At 40.1% G+C, this 14,197-nt stretch overlaps 1 long non-coding RNA gene across 1 annotated transcript; it reads left to right on the top strand.

Moving 5' to 3' along the window:
* The first annotated feature begins 6,397 nt into the window (after positions 1–6,397).
* On the top strand, positions 6,398–7,665 carry LOC147655385 (uncharacterized). The gene is made up of 3 exons (XR_015278914.1): positions 6,398–6,598; positions 7,135–7,180; positions 7,580–7,665. It is a non-coding gene; the product is annotated as an uncharacterized LOC147655385 (long non-coding RNA).
* The last annotated feature ends 6,532 nt before the right edge of the window (positions 7,666–14,197 follow it).

Below are 14,197 nucleotides of genomic sequence, written 5' to 3'. Positions count from 1 at the left end.
CTTGGATTTACATTCAGCAAGTCCTCTGAACACAATGTTTCCTCCAATACAACACAATTGCATATGTACCATCAAAACATGCACTAGGAATCTCTTTTCCTTCCAGAAATATGCCATTTAAAATAGAGACTTATAGAAAGCACAATTTTTTGCAATACCATTGATATTTGTCTTGAATTCCTGGCAAATTTTGGGCCTAATTGTCTGTGGATATTGACAGGATTGTAAAACAACTTGTCTCAGAAAGTTCTGGGTGGGCATGCTGCTGCATCTCAGATATTCAATGATATATCAAAAAAATCTATCTCATCCATACCATCTTTTCTAAAGGTAGTTTTCTGATATCGAATGAACAAAACATTTTTAAGATGTGGAGACTTTTCAGTTTGCTGGACTGGCAATACTTACATCTGGTCTTTTTGAAACCAGATCATCCACACTGAGATGATACTTGTCAAGCAGCATCAAGTAATAGTGTCTAGTAAGAGTCTTACTGTCAGGCACATCAGTTTCTAATTTAACTCATGAAATAGTTAAAGTAATCCATTAATCTCACTTTTATACATACAGATAAGAGCACAAGCAGCTCGTTGGCTCAGGCAGTAGCCACCATTTTATATTTTCTCTTCATATTTGATTCTTGTTTCAGCATCTCTCTCCCCTTCAACATAAAATACATTGAAATATTGTGAATATTCACAACACACAGAGTTGTGATTGCTTAGACACATGTGAGTCACAAAAGTATTTAACTCAGATGTTGATGTGGAAAAATAAAGGTCAGTCTTCACTGTGAAGCTGCAATTGCATCATTTTGACTTAAAAATAAAGAAATAGATGTAGAAGGAGGATGTGTATGGGAGTAAAAGAACAAGAAATGTAAAATTTTCTCATGTTTAGCAGAAAAGAACATAAAACAAATGTAAGAAGGACTTGAAACACTGGGTTGTTTCATCTACAGTGGGCAGCAAGAAAAAGAGGAACACACAGAGGAGCCAGTGGTGTCATGCAAAGCCAATGGCAATGGGGACATTCTCCAAGAAACTCCATCACTCCCAGGACATCCTCAGCACAGAGATGTATTCAGACAGCGTGAATTAGCTGTGAGTTAATACATTTTGGAGGGTTCTACTTGAATGGAAGATACACATGGGCCATTTCTGAAAAATGAATATTCTATAGTTAGCATCATTAAACACGGGATAACTGCCTCCCACAACAATAACACTGTCTACAGCATTTGTCATGTTTCCAAATATGGGAGATGCCACTGAACAGATAAGCATGACAGCTTGGTAAATAGCCAAAGCAACTCTTACAAGTTATGCCTATGTCAAGTAATATTTTTGACCTGATTTGTACAGTATGAGCGGGGAAAATAAATATTTTATTTTGAAAGTTTCCTGGAAAAATAACGAAATGATCCAAAACAGACCCTCAAGTGACAGTCTGTTAATTTAAAAGTATACTATATGATAGGAAGCATGTTTTCCAATTAGCCATCCGTGGCTGCACTGTATTTTGAAAAGACTGAGAAAATATACAAGACTGGCTTTGTTGATCTGATAGTGCTCTGAAATTACTAGCCATAAATTTTCCCATACATCTTTACAGAAGCACACTTTGGCCATCCCTGAGGGCATGAGAAAAAGCTCTATGGCCCTGCACTAGACTGGTAAAGGCTAGGGCTGTCAGCCAATTTACAGAAGAGCTGAAGACTTTTCTCTCTCCTAGAATGATTATCTTTGTAATGAAAATTTTTAGTCTAGTCTAAAACCAAAATATTGCTAAGCATGTCTAACTATCTTCATAGAAGTTAAAGGGTTCACACTGCTAGAGGACAAAAACTGGGTTTGCAGCCCAGAATAATTTTTAGTTGTGTGGTTTTGTGTATATTTTTGTACAGACACACATGCTCTTACAAACCTGCATCTGTACACTGTGTATTGTTATATCCAGGAACCATTTTAAAAAGAAACAGCAAAAAGGGAAGGAAAAAACCCCACCACTGACACAGAAGAGAAAAAAAAAACAACTGAAGGACTAGTCAGAACAACAAAAAAGAATGACTCGTTTCAGGATGTCTGTAAGTATCATGGCAATAATATCTAATTAGGTTAAGTGTTCTATTTAATAATTCACTGTGTAATGAGATAGAGTAACAGAAAGTAATGGGATTTGTCAAAGCCCAAGCCAGCACAGTATAAAACACGTTAGATATTTAAAACACTTTCAGAGTAACAAGATCAGTTGATTTAAAAGCCATTTATGATGTTGTGCTGTTGTGAACTGCCACATCCTATGGGTTTTGGGAAAGCTGTTTACTTGTCCTTTTAAAACTTTTTTTGTCACTGACTTGCAGGAGGAGATTATCTCTGTGCACTAAGCAAACTGCATAAAAGCAGGAAACTATGAAAATATGTATTCTTAAGCCTTTCTGAGGCAGAAAAGAAAAAAGAAAAGAGAAAATATACCTCCTATAAAATAGTCAGTACATAATCTCAGAAGTTCATTATAGCCTTGAGCACACTGGTTTGCATCCCAGATTAAAGGATTTTCAAAAGGAACTGTGATTGTCTTGTCACGGTTGAGCTAGATATTAGTTGGCTGAGCTGAGTATCAAATATGGGAAATTAGTTGCCATTAAAAGCTAGCTTCAGGCAGTTCATTTCTCATCAGCCAAGCTGTGTGAGCCTCCTGCTGTGGACAGTGAACATTAGCTTACTAAATACTTTTGCTAATCAGACACCACATTACTAACAGAGGTGCCTGAATTTAGAGAGGAGGAGTTGGATGGCAGATACTGAAAATCTGTCTGAGGTAAGATTAACTGCTTTTCTTTATCAAAAGAGTTAACTTGTCTTTTCCCCAGGCCTCTATTTTCAAAAAAGGATAAGACCAAATACTTCTCTGGTTTTGTTTCTGCTTTTCGAACCATTCTTTTATCATTATTATTTTCAGTCCTGGGAAAGCCATGGAGGAGACAAATTGAGTCAAGGTAACTTAAAAGTTAGATAATAGGAATTTGCTGCATTGGTGATGCATTAGGAACTTGCTGGCTTGGAGGATAACAACTATTTGTGACACCTTGGCAAACACCATCATCTTCGCAATAAAATTTGTGCACAGTGTGAGGTGCAGAGAGATGCAGCAGGACATGACATGCTGGGCTGCTTTCAAGGAAGAAATAATCTGTTTTTGACAAAATCAGAACTAACTTGAGTGTGTGACCTAGCCCCAAATTTATTTTACTTTTATTGCAACAGTGGTTTGGAAACATTAGTGACATTTTTCTTCTCTTAGCATGCTCCTTTGCATTTACTTCATTGCTATAGCCACAAACACCAAAGCAGAAGTTTCTGGTCTTACTAGATTTCCAGGAAGATCTCTAGGTAATGAGGAAATTGAGTAGGTAACCTGCAGGTAAATGTGTTTGACCTAAAATGAACAGGCAGATTTTCACGTGTCTCTAGACTACTTTGTTGATGTTACAAATGCCTTTGGGAGTATCATTTGCCATTAACCCAGTACATTAGACAGGGAGATAGAAACTCAGTAGGACAATTTGTCCAGGAGATGCAACATTCAGGAGCAATGGGAAGACTGAGCTAAGGAGCGTTGTAACCAAAGCCAGTCATGTTCCTTGTAAGAGAAACTCTTATACAAAGAAAAGCTGCTCTGCAGAGAAGATGCCTGACTCCTAGGACAGGACACAGATGCAGCAGCTACACATCTCTCATCCCACCTCACTACCCTGGCTTCTAACCAACTCCCAAAACTTCTACTGCTGTTAATACAAAAGTAAAAGGGTCTTTTAAACGTGAAGAGGAAGGGACTGTGCCTTAGGTCTCTGTTCTGATGCTTGGCCTCAACACAGTGATCTGCTCTAAAGTCATCCTGTAGGTAAGCATCTCAGCTCTTTTATGTCTTATTTCAAGAAAACAGGTAAGTGGATGAGTAAACCAATTTTCTCTGCTTGATGAAAAAGGTAGAAAAAACTGTTTCCTGAGAGTAATGATGAAGGCAGTTCTGAGCTCTTCTTCACTTTCAAGATTTTTGTGCCTCTAGACAAGCTCAGGAGTAGATCTTTAAACACCAGATGAACTGCAACCTCAGAATCAAAAGCCAGTAAAGACTTTTGAAAACCATTGTGAAAATTCTGAATATATATGTATATATTAATTGTCATAAATGACAATATTTATGCCTAGCACTGAGGAACACACCACCTTGTCTATCTCTAGAGTCCAGAAAACAAGAATAGGAAACAAGAATGTCCAGCTGGCCTCAAGCAATGGGCCATTTGGCCAAGTGTTCTGCCCCAGCAGTAGCAGTGTGAAACACCTGGCCCTCCTCTCTAATCCATTCACTGTAGTCCCAAAATTAGAGATGATGGAGGGTACATTCATTTATTCACTCATTACTGTACTGTTGGTCTGTGGATTTGTCCATCTTTTTCTTTGAACCAGCTAAAACCATCTTTCTGTACAAGCTCATCCAGAGCTTCTGTCTGTTTTAAAGCAGTCTTGCAGTAGTTACTGAGTGCCTGGACAACTGGTGGATGAAAAAGATCCATTAACATTAGCCATCATCTCCGTGATTTTATATCTCTAAACACCTTTCACTCTCACCAATCTTTTCCTCTACACAAGTTTCAGCTCGGGTGTCTCCTCATAATGGCTGATATTTCCTCTCCCTAATGGTTACCTCTCCTCCTCTGTTTATTGTAAAGACACCTAGAAATTACTGGAGCTCAAGTCTGGAAATCCAGGAACGTAGAATAAATTTGTAGACATCATCAGATTTCTGTGCCCTGTTTTCTCCAGTTGTGCACACCTCCCAGCTGTCATTTGTCAACAGGTACAAACACAGTGCAGCATCCTCGAGAGCTAGCCAGAGCCTTTCTGGCTCCCCAAAGGCTGTTACAGGCTATGGAATCTTCAGGATATGCTCCCTGCTCAAAAATTTTCAGAGCATTTAGACAGTCTGATTTGGGCTATCTCTCTTTTTCTTTTTGCTCAGGGCTCGTCTTCTCACCAGTAACATGGCAGGTTTAAAATGTGTCCTATTTATCTGTGGCAAAAAGGAGGTCCTTTCAGCCTGTGCAGAAGTGCACTGTACACATTCATTGAAAATAACTGAATAAAATTCCAGAGGTATTTGCAAAACTAAATACCTAATGAGCAACTGTACTTCCAGTACTTGAGCTATTCTTTTGTGGTTTGTCAGTACAAAACAAAATGTAGCTAAGTTACTCTGACTCACTACTTAACAGCTCTGCATACATTAATGATTGCACTTACTAAAAGCTTTAAATTGGTACCAGTTTGATGGAAACTGTCAAGCCTACAGTCATTGTTTCTGACAGTATTATGTGTTTCAAGTTATTGTACCACTTAGTGCCTTGTTTCCTCACGTAACAGTTTTATGTTGGAAGGTCTGTTTTGTTAAAGATGTTTTTACTGTATAGGCTCAAAAGAGGATTACAGTTTCTCTGAGTGAACTGATCACATGAGGGAGGGGAAGCAGGTCAATTCAGCTTCCAAACTTAAGGAAGGTGTTTTATCCTCTACATATGGTGAATGTAAATTTTATTGAAAGCCCTGAATTAACTGCAGGCTCCTGTTGAAGCTATACAAATAGTGTCATATGTGCCCTGGAAAGAGAGACTTCATTGTTTGTCTTCTGGTAGCACTCTGCTTTCTGGAGCCTAAAAGACAATTACTTCCTTGCAAACACAGGCAGATTAAATAAGCCACATTTTGTCCTTTTTGCCATCTGCCCCTTGCTTACTTTATTTTAAGCTGCATGACTAAGCTTTACTATCTGACATGTGAAGGTGGGACATGCTGTTTTTCTGCTCAGCTCCTTGAGGCTTGTAATGAATCCGAAGAAGCAGAACGGATCTGCAAAGGAGTGAGTCAGAAAATCAGTAACTGTACAATAATTACTTGCTGTGCCAAATAGCAGGACTTGGATCATAACATAACAAAATATCCTCAAGGAAGTTTCATGATGCAAGAGAAATATATTTTTATTTCTCCTAAAAAAATAGCTGGTGGGCCTGATTCTGATCCTCATGTAGCTCCAGCAGCAAAAAACAGATCAGAGCTTTACCTAGATTCTGCAGAAATTATTTTGTGGGTAACTCTCAGAGCAGAGGAGAAGGAAGGAAGGAAGGGAGATGGAAGCATTCCTAATTAAATCCAAGAGTCACTCTTGAAAAGCATCAACCCTTTTCCCTAAGCTTTCCTGCAGGGCAGAGACCTGCAAGCAGCAAGGGGGAGAGTCTCAGGAACCAATACTCTGTGAGATCATGGAAGGAGCAAAGCAATCTCCTCTGGTGTCAGGGATATGCTGTCTAGTGGGAGCTTCTGCGTTGACCCCAGTCCTGAGAGTTGGGCTGGGGACTAGTGGGACTGAGGTGGGCCACTCATCACAGGATGAAGGGCTGCCACCTTGCCAGTGGAGCAATGCATTGAAGCCTCTCTCCAGCATTGGACCAGCTGAGGAATATGTACTAGCTGAAGCAGACTGGGTTTCAGGCAACTGGGGAACTCAAACAAACCTAAATAAAAATCATTTGGAGAAGGGGAAGGTAAGACAATCTCCTTTGTATATAAGGCATTTCTGGTTCTGTGCCTATACAGGGAAGTAAGAGTTCACATGTATGTGCCAGGAAACCAACTGGTATAAGGACTCTCCCAAGCATATAATGTACTTGTTTGGTGGGTTGTCATCCTTGTTTTAAAGTATTGGAGCAAGGATTGTACTTGGGTGATTGATTTTATCTAAAATCATAGGTACATTTCTATTACTACTACTGGAGCAGTAGAGATAGACTTGCTGATACACTCCAAGAAGCCTGAGAACTTGCTGCTCTGTGTAACCAGGCAGCATCTTTCACACCCCAACTGCCCAGGCAGAGACTTCAGCTGGGGCAGGGAGTCAGGACCACCAGAGCCCAGAATAAGGATAGTCTCCAACCCACTGACTATTTAGAGCAACTTAAGACTAAGGCTTTGTCCTGCAGGCAGCATTGGCTTCTCTTAAAGGTCAGTGCAACCTTGTTGTCTCTTCCTCAAATAGCAAAATAGCCATTGGCCATTCTGGTTTTGTACCTTTCCTTTCCAGCAGCCAGCACAGCAGGACCAGGACAGCACAGACAATTCACCTGTAGGTGAGTGGGTGTCACACATGATAGGGAGCATCCACCCCCTGTGGGGAAGCACATCCCAGACCCATGCCCTTTCCACATTCTGCACTCCACTGTCGACTCAGCGTTCTGCACAGTCTTTCCTAGCATGATGCCCACATGCCTTTTAGCAGTACATCTCACAGGTGGTGTTTTGTGGCCATCACAAAAGACAGAGGCTGGAGGATGGAGGGGTGGGTTAAGAAAGAATTGCATCTGGTGGAGATGCAGTCCCTGGATGCATAGGAGGCAGAAGTGCATCCAAGATGCTGGGTATATGTGCACAGGCTTACCAGGGTTCCCCCCGGGTCTTAGGAGGGCCAGACAGCTCACAAGGGTGCTTCAATGTTTAAGTAGACTGAAATGACCTTTCTCTGACTGCAGAGGAACTACAGAGAGGAATGATCCACATGTTAGGTGCTTAAAGACAGATTGAATCTGGGACTCTACCTGGACAGTGATGACAGCTTACTAGGTGAGAAGGAGAATCACAGCAGAGGAGACTTTACATGATTTGAGCCATGAGCTCATCTGGGTAACAGGGGCCCTGGATGCCCAGAAGATAACAGAAAGATATCATCTCCATGGTACATTTTTTCTTTTAACTCTATCCCCTGACTTAAATCCTTTGCTCTTTGTATATCCATTGATGCTGTAAAACATCATATCATGTGCTTAATATATTAGGACATATTTAAAGGTGTGTCTATTTTAATACACAGGAGAGGTTGCTCTAGAAATTATGTGCACTGTTAGAATGATGATAAAAGCAAGTGTAGGGATTGTCATATTATCCTACATTCTCAATCTTGTGCCTATCAGAGAAACACCATCTAGGACACTTCATAGAGAAGCAATTCACTATAAAACTATCAAAAGATTAAAGTTTTCTGTGTTTTATTGCCTTTTGATACTGGAAGATTTGTTTATATCTTGGGAGGCCAACATGTGCTGTGATAGTTGCTCTGATGGCGCGTGGGATCTTAGGGCCCTGAGGTTTAACATCCCCACAAGCCAATACAGATAAGAGCAATCTGAGAAGACTCTGCTGTCATACAAGGAACCTGGAATAACAAAATCCAGGCAGTTTCAGCCTTTGTTTGAAGTGCTGAAGAAGTGCAGGTCAGAGCTATAAACAGGGAAGGGAGGAAGGATAAAACATTTTTGTCATTCCTTCAAAAGCTGTTGCTACTCAGAAAAACTTTAGTAACTTGAAAATTCTGTGCAATCTTTTCTTTTCTCTAAGCATATGAGCTCTTATTAGGTAGGCCAAAGACCTTTAATATCCAGCAGCAAGACAGGAATCCTGTGAGATTAGCAGTTGCATTCAGATAATATCTTTACCTTTTCTCTCCCCTTTCTAACTCACAGTAGTCTGCTTTCCAAAGCACTGTCACAGACATACTGGATATGGCACAGAGTCTGACAGACCCTGCTCATACACAGCAAAACTCCTTAACCAGGTTTCCAGGTCTCAGATAAATCTCTCCTAAGCTTCCCCATTTCCATCCTTTGCCACTTCCAAGCTCACACAGAGTCCTCATCTGAAGGATGCTAAAGCCAGTTGTAGTCCTTTTCTGGCACTGACATGGGGCATAGCCGAGCCTTTGTGTTATGCTGCTCTCTCTTCAAACAACTTACATATGGTGAGAAAACACCCTTCCTCAACTTTATAATGATTGAGAGCTGCTCCTCTCTTATATTACAGGCATACTTGGGCTGTGTCCTAAGGCTTTTTCCATGCTGTGAATGAAGCACCAGATGACATGAGCACCCAACTTCAAAAGGAAGTGATCCGTGAGAAAAACAGAAAATAATACAAAGCTTCCTGTGGGCAAGTCTGCATAATTTTTGTTTAAAACTCAAGATTTCTAATTTATAACACTTATGAAATGGAAAAATTAACTTTATTTTTTGAAGTGCCTATTTTGAAGCAATTCAATTACTTGCTTCTACAACAAGTATACAATGGGTTTGTTCTCTTACCATGCATCCTCCCCCAACCAAGGCACAGAGTTGAAAAGACTAGGATCACCAGGATTCCTGGTCAAGGTCAGTGCATCTCAGCAGTACCTTCACGACTCATTGCGCCAGGACCAGCACAAAGCCTGGAAAATAGTTCCTGTGTTAGGAACTGAACAGAGGTTTGGAGGCTGGCTGCCCTTACAGCCTGAGGTTTAGGACAGCAGGACAGTGCTCACATAGTTGCTGTTCCAGCGTTGCAGATAAAATGACGCTCTCCTGAAAGAATTGCTGAGCCAGTGGGCTAGTGATTTCAACACAAAGTCAAATGAAACCTCTTGCCAACAACAGGCAAAGTCATGAGGATATGTGTTTTCACAATGTGCTATTCCATTCTGATGAACAATCCATCAAGCTCTTGTTACAGTCCTTTCCATAATCTCCCCAAAAACCTGATATACTTGGGAGAATTTGCAGAAGAAAAGCTCTAGCTTTTATACAATCAAAACAATATCCCAAAACACTTTCAGCTTGAACCTTTCTCAATTACTGCTGTGGAGTATTGCGTGGAGGGAAGGCTCTAATAAGCTGGGCCAGACCATTTTGGTTTATAAAGGTCAATGCCATCACCTTGAATCCTACCCAAGAGACCACTGGGAATTGCTGTGGTTTGTGGCACATTGTTGTTAAATGTTCCCTGCCTTTGATAAGTGGGAATGCTCACAATGTTAAATTCCCTCCAGAAATAGCTGCAAGTAGAATGCATTGCAGTTGTCTGATCTCAGGGTAACATGGATAAGCAGAAGAGGATGCATGTCTGAAAAAAAAGGTTATGCATACATGAACAAGCATAGAGGCAAAATCCACAATTTTCAGCACAAACTCTTTCTCAGGAATTCAGTTTCTCATATACTGCAGGTCTTCCCTTGATAACTGCAGACTACACAAGTCCTGTGAATCTGATGGTAGATACTACCTTTATACTACTGATTATTAATGCAGATAAATTTCCAGAGATTCTGTGTAGAGCATGGGGATCTCATGAAAGATTGGTTTATGAATTGGGTCATTTGTTCACATAGAAATAGCTATAATAGGGACATTGAGAGGCACACCTTCTCCACACTGCAGACACTGAAATCCTATCTCCTAACTAACCTCTGCAGTCTGCCCGTGTTCGTTTGAATGAGTGAAACAGAGTGAAGCTTTGAGCTGACCTCTCCACAGAGACCTTAGAATGGATAAATCTACTGACCTTTGAGCTTTTGCAGTATAAAAAGGCAGCAAAGTCACTTCAAAGCAAGTTCCAGCTAGTACTACAAAGAACCACTGGCTTGTCAAAAATACTTTAGATCAGCTAAGTCTGACATTTCCAGTAAAATCATGTTGGACATGTTTTACTCATGTTTTCACTCAATGTTATGCAGGGCTCCCTGACTGACAATACAGATGCAGTTTTTGATTCCAGTCAAGACATGTGATTCCTCAATAATCTCTACCCTCTGCCCTAGGAAAGATATCTATTGAGAGCAGCTATTTAGATTGCAACTGTCAACATTCAGCAATGTGAGTGGAGGCCTCACCAGACCCTCTGTGAGTCTATTTGTCACCATGCCTCCTGGGACAGTGGCAACTCCCAGCACCAACACAAAAGCTGTGACAAGGAGCCATCCAGGAAGAGTCAAAATCCAGACTTCACATCAAGGTGTTGCTGCCCTCTCCATGAATATGGTGTCCAAATGCCAATGATAAAGCCATTTGAGTGGTGAAGCAGAGAATTCACATTAAAAAAACCCTCAATTTCACTTGTGCTGGTTCCAGATCTTATGATCTAATCTATTTGTATTGAAAAAAATTGTGCTTCATTTTAATGTGCCAATATGCTAATAGCTCATTTTGCACCACCCCTCCCCAATTTTCCCCACAAATCCTTAAACTAAGGCTTCACAACTTTGTTGCTCCTTAGGTGGTCACGCTTTGCCGTCTGCATGAGATGTTCACACCGGGAATTTTTGTTTCTTCCTCCTGTGACATCATTTGTGACTCATCTATAAAGCAGCATGACAGCTGAACAAAATCAGGGCAAAAGACCTATAAAAGCCCTTGTGTCCACAGTGAGAGAGAAAAGATCTCTGTAATTATCTGCCAGGATCTCCACAGAGAAATCAATGACCACCCATCCTCCTTCAGATTTCTCAGAGTACCAGCTTTTTACGGTACTTTTGCTTTTGTTGGATCTTATACAGAAAGCAAGGTACCAGGTAACAAAGGAATTACATCTCTTGCAGCATGAAAATGATACCAGAGGACTACTAAGATGGTTATTAAAGCACTATGCTTATCATACTGCCACCCCATGTGAAAAACTCTAACAGCACAGGAATCTCAGGAATTCTCAGTATGAAATCAGCATGGTCAAACAGCTGTTTCTCATGACACTTTGAATAAGCCTGGTATTATCTGGGTATTTAGTTGCTTCATATTGGCAAGGAAGTGAATATATATTTTTTTTACCTAATTATTTCTTGCATACTTTTATAAACTTGTTTCATGGGCTTATATAAACAAAATGAATGACACTGATCTGGACATTAGTGTAAAGTTCTAAACAAGATGAATAAAACTTTTTTCATTGTTATAGAAAAAAAAAGTGTGTTTGCTGCCTATCTTAAATAATAGTAATATGTGACATTAGAGGAAGTCATCATAAACACATAACAAAATATCTGAAACCAAATAATTGAATTATTTTCACAATTATTTCATTTTTTGGTATTTCACCAAATAACAAAAAAAAACCCCATATATTTAATACAAGTATTCACCTTTAGACACTTTTTCCTGCCCATCCCTCAGAGGTGATGTGAAATTGAGATGTCCATTAAAAATATACCAGACCTTCACACACAGAGTGGAACTGACATCCCGGTGCAAGAAGAATGTTAGTCTGGATAAGTGATGCTCAGAATCCCCACAACAAATCTATCACTCTAGGTGTGGGATTCAAGATTGTTCCCTGGATAGGCAGTGATATCTTCCTGAAACTTGACTCTACTTAATACACTTATGAAAAAAATCTAAGAAATCAGAGAAAGCAAGCATTAATGCTAGTGAGAATAGCCTTAAATGAGAAAAAATCAAAGAGCACTACAATTCTTAGCTGAAAGAGTATAACAGAAAGAGGGAGAGAAGATGGAGTTATAAAAACTGGAGATGCCACTATAAGCATGAGTGTGTGAGAAATCCTTCAGGAGTTACACGGCTGTTGTGATGGAGAGGCTTAAATTGCCTTGAAAATACCTTAACCGATGTACATTCATGAAAGCATATTAACAGAGGTCAAAAAAAGGCATAAACAGTTCTCAGTAACCTTTTTGAGAGTTAAAATGAAAACTCAGTGTTCACTTTCTATAATATTCCTGCACAGTAAATATTAGCTTGGCCAGGTATTTTCACGAACACTTTTCATGGACCAAGACTTTACTCTTGTACCTTCCTGCAAAGTAGAGCCTGTGCATTCCTGCACAGATAATGCCTTGTGGGGTCATCATTGTTTTCTTTTGCATACTCAGAGTCAAACTGCTCTCCTGCACCTGTCACAAATGCCTGAGCAAATCAGTGGGAAAATGATGTGTCTTATTATCCACTCCCTAAATCACTTAATCACAGGAAGCATGATGCACTTTGAAAGGTGTCTCAATACACATTTTGAATGTCTTTCAGATGTGCTACATAAAAGGTATTTGAAAGAGACTGTCAATAGTGTTTTAGCCATCAGGCAAAAACAGTATTGTAATTGTGTACTATTTATTCTTTAGCACTAGTTGAGCAAAATCAGACTCTTAGAGCTCCTCTCACATTGTAAACCAAGCAGCAAACTTGCAGTCTATAGGCATGGATATACCCATATGTCCATGTGGGAAGTATGGAAAAGCTAAACTGAAAATTTACAGTGAATCAAAACCATAGCTGAGAAAACAAAATGCTGAAGAAACGGTGACCAGCCTAAGGTTATGAAAAAGTAAATTCAGGGCTAATGCAATTCCTCCTTGAAGTACTCTGTAACCTAAGGTAAGATAAAGACTCATATAAAAAGGGGGAGATAAGGCAAGAAACTGGACAAAAAATCAAGTAATATTTCTGGAAGTTGTTGGTTTTGAGGAGCAGTATGAAACTAGATGAAAATGCAGTAAGTGCTGTAAACATGAAAATCTTCATATGTTAAGAAGAGGAGCAGGAGGGTGCCAAGTAACAATGGGCTACATTTCAGGTGGTTCCTGGTGCTGAAAGAGGCAGATGTGGACATGGATCACAGTAGATGTCATCTCTGAGCCCTCAAACTGAAATTTGTCTTGTTCCTGCTTTCCTACTCAGGGAACTTTTCTTTCTCCTGTTCCATAGCTTTGTTTTTCAGCATCTTATCCTACTCATTACTCCAGAACCAAAGCAAAGGAAGCTGAAACATGAAGGCATTGCCTCGTCATTGCCTGTTCAGCAAATCGATCACCACGTCTACTATCCCAACGTCATTCCCTTTCCTCGAAGCTGAGTTGCCTCACTGGAATTAACCCCTTGCAATATTGGAAGCACTCCAACAGCACTCCAAAAAGCAGATGGAACATAATTTTCATAAAAGTTATTACAGGCATTCCCACATCCTTCACAGAGGGAAACAGAAAGAGTTGAAGGAGAAGGAGACTAAGCAGCATGGATAAACAACACATCCTTGGATCATGGGAATGGCAGGAAGGATATAAAAAAAGGTAGCAGATGGGTGTTTATTCTACCCTCTAACAGCAGTGTGCAGCCAGACTAAGGCTGCACTATTTCTTTGCATTCTGGCCAAGGATTCACACATCTCTGCACAGCAGAGGATGGCAGCAGCAAGGGTGTAGGCAGAAGAACTTGCCATTTCTCAAAAAGCAGGGTTAGCCTTTGCATTAATTAAGGCATCAGGCTCCACTATCATCCTCCATCCTTATTACTATCCTTGGATTTTAGGCTATATTTAAAATCATGCCATTTCAGAATCCTTTATGA

The sequence above is a fragment of the Cyanistes caeruleus genome, chromosome 1, assembly GCF_971803275.1.
Source record: "Cyanistes caeruleus chromosome 1, bCyaCae1.hap1.1, whole genome shotgun sequence".
NCBI classification, from domain to species: Eukaryota; Metazoa; Chordata; class Aves; order Passeriformes; family Paridae; genus Cyanistes; species Cyanistes caeruleus.
This window is presented reverse-complemented; position numbering and strand designations above follow the sequence as displayed.